Genomic DNA, 9,378 nt, shown 5'->3' with positions numbered 1-9,378 from the left:
GTATGTGTGTGTGTGTGTGTGTGCGTGCACTTAATATGAATTAAAAAATAACAGTTATCTAAAAGCAGTTGCTGTGTTTTTTGTCATAGGCGTCATTTTGAAAAGTATGATATTTTTATAATTCTTTACAGCCCAATGGTTCTCAACCTCCCTAATGCTGAAGCCCTTTAATACAGCTGCTCATGTTATGGTGACCCTCAACTATACCATTAATTTGTTGCTACTTCATAACTGCAATTTTGCTTTTGTTGTGAATTGTAATGTAAATATCTGATATGCAGGATATCTGATATGTGACCCCCCCCCCAAAAAAAAAAGAGGTTGCATCCCACAGATTTGAGAACCACTGCTATGAAATTTTTCTTGTTCTTCCCTCTCTGGACTTGAGGTTAGATTTTTGTTGTGTTAGATCAGCTCTGGTTTCTGAGACTTCTAATGTCCTTGTCAAACCTCCACAGTGACACTGATTTTCAGCTTGCTGCTTTATTTCTCACCGATGACAACATGTTTCACTTATTTTCATCCTGTGAGTGTGAGCTGATCATCCAGATGTGCATATTTGCTTTGATTTTCTTGTCATTAGAGAGCAACCATCATCAAAATACTATTCCTGCTCTCTAGAAATTATCATTTTACTCCCAAAGTATGTTCATAGTTTGTGCTCTTTAATTTCAGTTTATCTTTTGATGTATATGTTACACTAGCTTCATGCTGTTTTTGCTTCCTCACTCAGTTTCCCCTTAACTAGAGCTGGCGGTGTCCTGGAGGGCTAGTAGCCAGGAGTGATGTGGGTGGACCAAGTAGAATGGAAGGCTGGATTGATCGCTTCAATCTTTGTGGAAAACTTGGACATTGGACTTTGGGATTGAACTGATCGTTACCATGAAGTTTAAGACACATCTTTCCTCTCATTGTGTCTTTTTCATCTGAGATGGGTAGTCCCCAAATGAGTGCTTTGTGGGGTCTGGGTTCATGGCATCACTGTGGGCATGACTGCATATGCTGAATAGCATATGTTGAAAACATAACCTCAAATGCAAGAGAAGTGGGGATTGTGCCTGAGAGGCTCCCTCCAGTGTGGGTCATTGCTTTCATCTAGGAGGTGTCCCAGGAGGTGTTCATTATACTGAGCACAGTGAGTTCCAAGTCCTGTGCTGGAATGATGCAGCAAGAAGACCACGGGCAAGGCCCAGTTCTTTGATCTCAGACTCCCCAGACTTCAGCACTGTGAGTAAATACATTTCTACTTGTTATAATTATCTAGCCTCAGATGTTCTGTCACAGCAGCATACAAGGAACCAAAAGGAGAATGGGTGTCTGTGTAGGTTCCATCCTTCATCCTTCTGGATGTTCCTTAGCCTGTGTTGTTCTTTAGGGCAGAGATGTGTTCATGGTTCTTTCAGAGAATCCTTTCCCAAGTGGGTAGACATAGAAGATGGTAGTTGACTAGGAGACTCAAGGTCAAGAGTCCACACATATCAGTAGTCATATTATAGCTTACTTAACCACCCAAGGCTAAAGTGTCTAAATATTGGCTACAGTGGGCTAACAGGTTTACTCAGACTTCCTATCTTTTCTGAAAGGGAACTTTGGTTTCTGCCTTAAGTGATGTACACAAGGCTTAGAGCACTCCCATCCACTTTTGCCAAAGAGAGGAGTTCCCAGGGAAAGATTCTCGACCACACTATTTGGGAAGCTGCCTTCCTGCAGGTTGCCGCTGCCTGCTTTCTTATGTCAGTGTCTTTAAGCACCATATGTAGAGTCGTGTTGATGGGAGGCAGTTAAAATAAGAAAGAATATAGCAGATTTCAAACAGTTCTTTCTATGCCATTGCGTACACTATAGTATTAAAACATAACAAAAAGGAAAATAAAAAAATCTGTTCTAACAATCTGTTTCACGATTCTTGAAAGACACACAAAACAAATCACCCCAGATGAGCTGTGTGGTTCCATTCCTACCTCCTCAACTCGACAGAGACAACCCCCAGAGCCCCCAAGTGGAGGAGCCAGCAGAGGTCAGCTCATCCATCGCCTTCCTTGAGACAGGAGTAATAATGAAATCATCGCTTACTGGGGCAGTTAATAGCTCCAAGTGACCAGCACACAGGAATCATTTCTGTTGCCCTCCATAGGATGACTCACAAATTGCCATGTCCTTCAAGTCCCGTGGCTTATAAAGTGGACCAAATTATATCCAAGTGTGTGGTCTGCTGTGAGTGCATGGCAGATGACCTCATTTCTCTGAAAAGACCAACACTCTGAGCTCACTGTATTGAGTCCACAGTGGGACTTGTACCCATAAAAACAGCAAAGAATATAGCAAGGCTATATAGTAAAGCGCTGGAGTTCTTCACCCAGGCCCCAGCTTCTATCAGTACACCAACGGACTTGCTCAACTGCCTCTGAGACTTGAAGACAGAAAGATCTGGAGTGTGTTTCCTTTTTCCTACACATGAGGGCTAATACATGCTTTGCAGGGCTGATGGGAGGACTTGGGTGGAGTGGGAGCAGGTCTGTCTATCTCAGGCAAAATGGAGGCATCATTCACTCAGACTTCTTTTTTAAAAAAGAAAAAAAGAATATAGTTTTAATTGAAGTCGAATTGTAACATTACATGTATATATATATATGTATATACATATATACTTATATATATATACACAAATATATATAAATACAAACTACTGAGTGTTTTTGTTGTTGTTGTTGTTATTGTTGTTGTTGATGATGATGGTGTACATAAGGTCTTAAGACTCACCATTCTTCATTGAACAACGAATAAAGGGGCTCATGCCTGGGAGAGGCAAATTGTCCTTCTCCCAGCCATCTTAGTTGCCTATAGTTCTTTGTCTAGGATTTGGATCCCTTGAAGTATTGCCCCTTCCATGTTAACATGTCCATTGATATTTCCATTGTTCCTGTCCTGTTTATGCAGTCATTGTTAGAAACTGTTTCACAACAGACTTCCTGGTATTGTGGCCTCTTATGAATCTTTCTTCCCTGTGTTCTGTGTTGTTCCCTTAACTATGGATGCAGGAGCTGTGATGTAGATATTTCCACTGGGACTGATCTCCTCACAATCTGTTGATCTCTGCACTGTGTCCAGCTCTGATTTTCTGTGATGGTCTCTGTTTTCAGTAAAGTGAAGCCAGTTTTGTATGTTTGTTTTTGTTTTTGATGAGGGATAGCATCTTCACTTATCGGTGGGTATAAGGATAAAATCTACCCTGTAATAACGTATTATGCTGGTCTGGCAAAGTGGTGGTAATAGATTCTTTTCTGAGGTCTGTGACCTCATTAGTCCCAGAAGCTGGGTAGGTCTCTAGTACCCGACACGATTTCCCTCCTGTTGAGTGGCCTTAGGTCCAATTCCACAACTGTTGGCGGCTACTGAAATGTGAGGACACTATTGCACCTTTATGCATAGTTTGCTAGGCTGGTCACTGTCATGGGTCACGGCTATTTCTGGGTAGTACTGTTTGATTGCTTCTCTCTGTGGTAGTTTGCAGACTATGTTCAGACACCATGGAAACTGGACCACAGAAGGAGGCTCTTAGGTTGGGTTCAGCCAGAATCATCTGAGTTCTGTGCCCTAAGTGTGTGGTGTCTTCAGCAATAGGGACCCATCATCAACTCCTGAGAGGTAACTAAAGGTTACATCATATAATCTATGTTGTATTGGGTGTCACTCAGACCACTTTACAGAAGGTTTCTCATGCTTGGTACCAGGGTTTTTGTAATTTTTGTGATTCTTGTAGGGAGCACTGGTCAGCCCACGTAGCTTAACTTCCATGTGTACATATATACAGATGTGTGTGTGTGTGTGTGTGTGTGTGTACACATACGCTTGTAAGGAGTGTGTATTAGGTAAATTTACTATATCATGACTCCTTGTGGCTTCATCAAACAACCTTGCTGTCCTTTGTCCTTTCTCCTTCCTTCTCCCCACTCCTGGGTATGAAAGCTCATGTTAGTGTCAATGTTGAATACTCTTTGCTCTGCCACTGATGGTAGTCTTCATGTGATCTTGTGCCTGTTAGCGTCCCTCCTAAGATCTTATTAAATTTTTAATTACATAAGACTCAATAAATATCGATCTAAAAGTCACACCCAAATTCAGAAAGATCTAGGCTCTATAGCTCCCTCTAACATTGGCCTTGGAACTAGTTCTGGACACCTCTCTGTCTTAGGCTCTTTGTGCTCTGGTTTCATGCTTAGATGTGTAAGCTAAGACCTTTCCCCTGATTTGACCTTACCATAGCATATGCACCTTTGTTATTTGCCTCCTAACTGTGAATATCCCCTGAGGAATCAATTGGCTTTCAATTACCACAATGATCCTCGTCACCAGTCAATGGCTAGTGTATAGCAGCTGCACAAGCCTTTATGAATTAGGAGATGTTTTCAAAATATTAACAGCATCCTGGGGCACATCTACTGACAGCCTCATCTTGTTTCCCACAGACTTTGAGAAGACAGGGTTTATTAGGCCTCATTGATGGCACAATTGTGGTGGAAAGAGCCACCTCTTTCCTGGTCAGCCTTGACCTTGCTTTCCAGCGGTGCTTTCCGGTGGATGATGCTTCCTTCATCCATGCATAACGACAAGAACAATTATTTCTTCTTTATAAGGCTGGGTTTTATTATGCATTCCTTAAAATGTTTGATAAGGGCCAATTGTCATAGAGAAGACTAGATAGCAGAGAGATAGAAGTTAGGGTGCAGGCAGCCATTTAAACCTGCAGAGGTCACTTAGATTCAGCAAGCTTCCTTCTCTTATCTGTTGAAAGGGTGGGTTGCAGGACTATCCAAGGCACCTCTAGGGAGTTTGATTGTGAACTTTCCTAGTAAACGTTAAGGGCCAGATTAGACAAAAGCAATAGTAAGGTCCTTCTATAGCTAGTCCTATAGTCAATGTGCATTACATAGATTCGGTTACTGATAAAATATCTTATATTTACATCAGTTTCCCCACTCCCTTTGAGGCAATAAAATATTCTTAAAGATAGGCCTAAGAGCCAAGTGTAGGTTTTATTTGTCTTAGTTTCAGATTTCTTCTCCCACCCCATACTTAGTTTATGTGTGGATAAATGAATGATACAGAGTTTATTATTCAACCTTGTCATTAGTAAATGATCTCTTAATCACCTTTTACCACATGTTCTTGATATCCACATTCTTTGTATTTGCATAATGCTTGGTCAATATTTTTTTCTTTCTATGTATTTCTGTGGAATTACCCAGCTGCTGAAAACCTTTTCACATGGCTTCCTCTAAGGAAGTTAGTAATTAGTGAACATTCTATTAACCACCTTATACCTTGTATTGTTGATATCCAAGTTCATTTACTTCAATAATGCTTGGTCAGCATTTCATTCTTTCTGTCTTACTGAAGAATTACCCTTTCACACTTGGCTTCCTACAAGGAAGATTCTGAAAAAGAAAGGGGTTCACTCCACTCATCATTTGGCAGAGAAGGATGTTTCAGAGATATGACCCACAGAGATATTGGCTGGGAACCTAGAATCACACATCGTGTGTGAACTTTGGGAAGTGGTCTCGTCCTTATTTACAAAATGAAGTCATTCATCCTGAATCACAAACTTTCAAAGAATATGGATACAACAGGCACCGACTCCTCTGTGTTCCAGGGCAAATCTACCAGTGAATTAATGCTATGTGTGAAGTTGCAGTCCGGGATACCCAGATCCCAAGCTCCTGGGCCTCTCCAGATTTCCATTGCTCTAACCCCTCACACATGTTGGAATACACTCTGCACAGGTTTGGGTCACCAATCACAAATGTCTTTCCGGCTGCATCCCCATTCAGTCACTCATGGCCTGGGAACACATAGACCAGGTATTTTATCTATGTGAATGTGTTCTTTCTCACTTAATGTCTTGCAATCCATCTCCGCCAGCTGCATGTTACCAAATCAAATGTAGGTCCTTAACCTAGTCTCATTATACTGAGTACGAGCTGAAGCACAAAAATCTACGGACAGAAGGACCTTGACTTTTTGTTACATGTCTGATGAAATTAATCCTCTTGGTCACTTCTGAACTCTCCTCTAATTGAATCTCTGCTCAGGGACAGCTGGCACTGTCTCCTGCACAGCCCATAAGACAGGGCCAAAAATCACCCCGTGCTCTCCCCGAGCTTCTTCATTACGTCTTCTGGGTAGAAAATGAACACAGGTTTATTTACAAGAGTTTTAGAGGGGGTTATTTTGATTGCTTAGCTGAGAGTGTCAAGACAATTATTTCTCTGAATAAGGCATCTTTCCCATGTACAATATCTTTATTTCCTGTTTGGAACATTCCCTGTGTCAAACAGCTCTACCTGTCAACTTGGCTTAATTAGCTTCAGGGAATGTAAACCACTTAATTTCCTCTGCCAGGCTCACATCTCCATAGCTCAGATTTGCTGTCTTCAGTTCATCCCTTAAGGATGCTTATATGGAAGGTATTTGTTTTGTAGCACCCACCTTGCAAAGCTAACTAAACGTGGTTGGGACCAAAAAATAAAATAAAATAAAATAAAATAAAATAAAATAAAATAAAATAAGGGTGAAGACTTTATTGCTTGTGATGGTCATTGTCTCAGGCAACCCTGCGAGGCTGCTTAGAGGCAGCAATGCTGATGGCTGGTGTAGATAAAGAAATAACAGACAAAGCAAGCAGGATTTGGTTCTAAACCTATATCATGAAGTTTCCCAAATACTTGATGCAAACTCAGGAGCCATCTTGCATTTCTTTATTAAAACACAGTGGGTTGTTAATAAATATATATTTAGTGTTTTTAAGAATAAAAGAGCTATGATACTCAGTCTTTATTATAAACATGACTGGATTTTGAATCATTACAGAAATGTATCTTTGGGTATGAATATTAGACGTTTTTCTATTGCTATGATGAAACTCTATAGCCAGGGCAACTTACAGAATAGTTTGTCTGGGCTTACCATTCCAGAGGGGTTGGGTACTATGGTAGAAGAATGCAGGCATGGAGGCTCACATCTTTACAAACACCAAACAGAGACAGTTGGTTTGAGGAGATGAGTCTTTAAATTCTCAAAGTCTTCCTTCAGTGACACTTTTCTCCCCAAAGGCTACAGACTTGAATCCTTTCTAAACAGCTACCAACTGGGGCCTGGGTACTCAGTTGCCAGAGACTTAATGGAGGACATCTCACTCGAACCACCAGAGTGTATCTGTGCATCAGCGTGCCGTGGGCTGGGTTCCCAGGCTGCATAAAAAAGGACAAAAGTAAAATGAATACCAATATTCACCTCTCCTTGCTTCCTGACTGTGGCTCAGTGTGACCCACTAATGTTTAAGATCCTGCTTCTGTAACTCTGTCCCCACTCCCCACATTACACTGTACTCTCAAACATAAACCCAAATAAACTTCCCCTTCATTAAGTTGCTTTTGGCAGGAATTTGATCATAGCAATTAGGAAAATGACTAACACAGCCAGTGAGCCAAGATGCTAGCCAAGATGCAAGACCACTGGTATTCACCTGCTTGGTGTGTGTGTGTGTGTGTGTGTGTGTGTGTGTGTGTGTGTGTGAGAGAGAGAGAGAGAGAGAGAGAGAGACAGACAGACAGACAGACAGACAGACAGACAGACAGACAGAGAATCTTCCACCCCATCCTACTAGATCAGAGTTATGTTAGGAGCAGAAGTCTCCAGAAGAGAAAGATGGTCTCTGTGGGTTAATAGCATCAAGTTTTATATCTGAATATTGCATCTGAGCCAGTTCTTCCCTGCTGCCAAGCCTGGCCACTGGGGACTGAGGTCCCCTTGTTCTGAGAGGATGAGCTGCCCAAGAGGAGGATGAATGGACCCTGCCATGTTCTGGCTTCAGCAGCCTCCTGCCTATAGAAGTGTTTTCCTGCACTTGAGCTGGGCTGAGCTTCATTTTACAGAGGCATAAACAAGCCTGCCATCCCCAGGGGATCTGGCAAAGGAAAATGAAGTCGTTTTACATTTGTGGCAGCCTGATTCAAATTGGAATCTCACAGAGAAGGATGCTGGCTTCTTTGTTTAGCTCTTTCTGTACTTCAGGAACACAGCTTCTCTTGGCTTCCTGGAGGGAGGAAGTAGCTATGTATGGAATGCCCATTTGCATTATATAGTCTTGGGGGACCCTTTTTCTTACATAAGGCATCTAGCTTAAATCTTACACTAGTTCTATAGAGGCAAAACAAGAAGCTATTGAGTCCAGCAGAGGGATCACGCTGCCATTCCTGGGCTGTCAGTTGAGGCAAAGCTTAAAATGCATTCCCACAAGGGAACCTCACCCCCTACTCTCATTCCAGCCTGGGTAAGGAGACAAGAAGCACCCATGACATTGTCTTTGGATACAAGCTCCAGGCAGAGTGGAAACAGGGATTCAATTATTCCCAGGTCCCCTCTCCTAGCTCCTTAGTCTCAAGTGTTTTGTTCTTATTGGCTGACTAGCTTGGGGGTCTCTTGCACTTGTTGCCACCTCCCATCTCTCCTCACAGATACCCTGCCCAAGCTACCTCTGTGCTCACTTCTCCCTTTCTGTTGTTCCTTGTCTCACTTATTTTTCTTTGTGTTTGTTTGCTTTGGTTTGCATTTCTGAGAAAATTTTATTAGCTTTTTGGATAACATTTATTTGCCTGGGAAGACGAATCCTATTATATGTCTGCTGGAACTAGTGCATAGTCTCATCTTTGCTGATTCTGTGCTTGCCCCCAATGCAGCCTGTCCTATGCTTTTTATTTGAGATGCTGAAACCTGGCCTACCCAGCACCATATAAGAGTCCAGGCTGTAGCCTAATGCTCAGGTGTCCAGATCAATGTGTTCTTGAATCCCTGATCCAAAGATTCCGGTATCCAAAGAGTTATTTTTCTGTAACTCATATTCTATATCTGTAGAGCTATCTCCAGGATTTCTTCTGCCTTGGATCCATGGGCTGTATAGTGAATAGCAATCTTTTCATTTCTTCTGATGCCAAAGGGCCTGATAGTGTATCTTTCTTTGGAAAATATAGGTGTCTGACCATTGAACTGCTCTAACACATTGACTGTCAGGATCAGACTGTCTCTGCTCTCCCTGACACAAATATGAGGCAGGGCTTGTAGATGTGAAGTTCCCTCATGGAGTTCTCCTTCTTACCCTGATCTTGTGCCACTATGGAAAATAGGAAGAGAGCTGCACTTACTTTCAATGAAAGCCCTTTCACCTGTTATGGGGAATCCACCAGAGATCACCACTCAGACACGGTTTATAACCAACTCCGAGGTCTCTGTTACAACTAATAGAGCTATGCTCAGGCATTTGGGAACCCAAGGGTAGCATTGAGACCAGCACATTTCTGGCTTTCTGAACAGAAGTGACAT

The 9,378-nt window shown here is 42.1% G+C and overlaps 1 pseudogene; it reads right to left on the bottom strand.

Annotated features, from left to right (window-relative positions):
- Positions 1-8,575: 8,575 nt before the first annotated feature.
- On the bottom strand, positions 8,576-9,137 carry LOC110307308 (large ribosomal subunit protein uL5 pseudogene; annotated as a pseudogene).
- Between the last annotated feature and the right edge of the window lie 241 nt (positions 9,138-9,378).

This window comes from Mus caroli, unplaced genomic scaffold (assembly GCF_978045245.1).
Source record: "Mus caroli unplaced genomic scaffold, Mus_caroli_1 scaffold_14, whole genome shotgun sequence".
NCBI classification, from domain to species: Eukaryota; Metazoa; Chordata; class Mammalia; order Rodentia; family Muridae; genus Mus; species Mus caroli.
The sequence above is the reverse complement of the archived record's forward strand: the minus strand, read 5'-3'. Positions and strand labels throughout refer to the sequence as shown.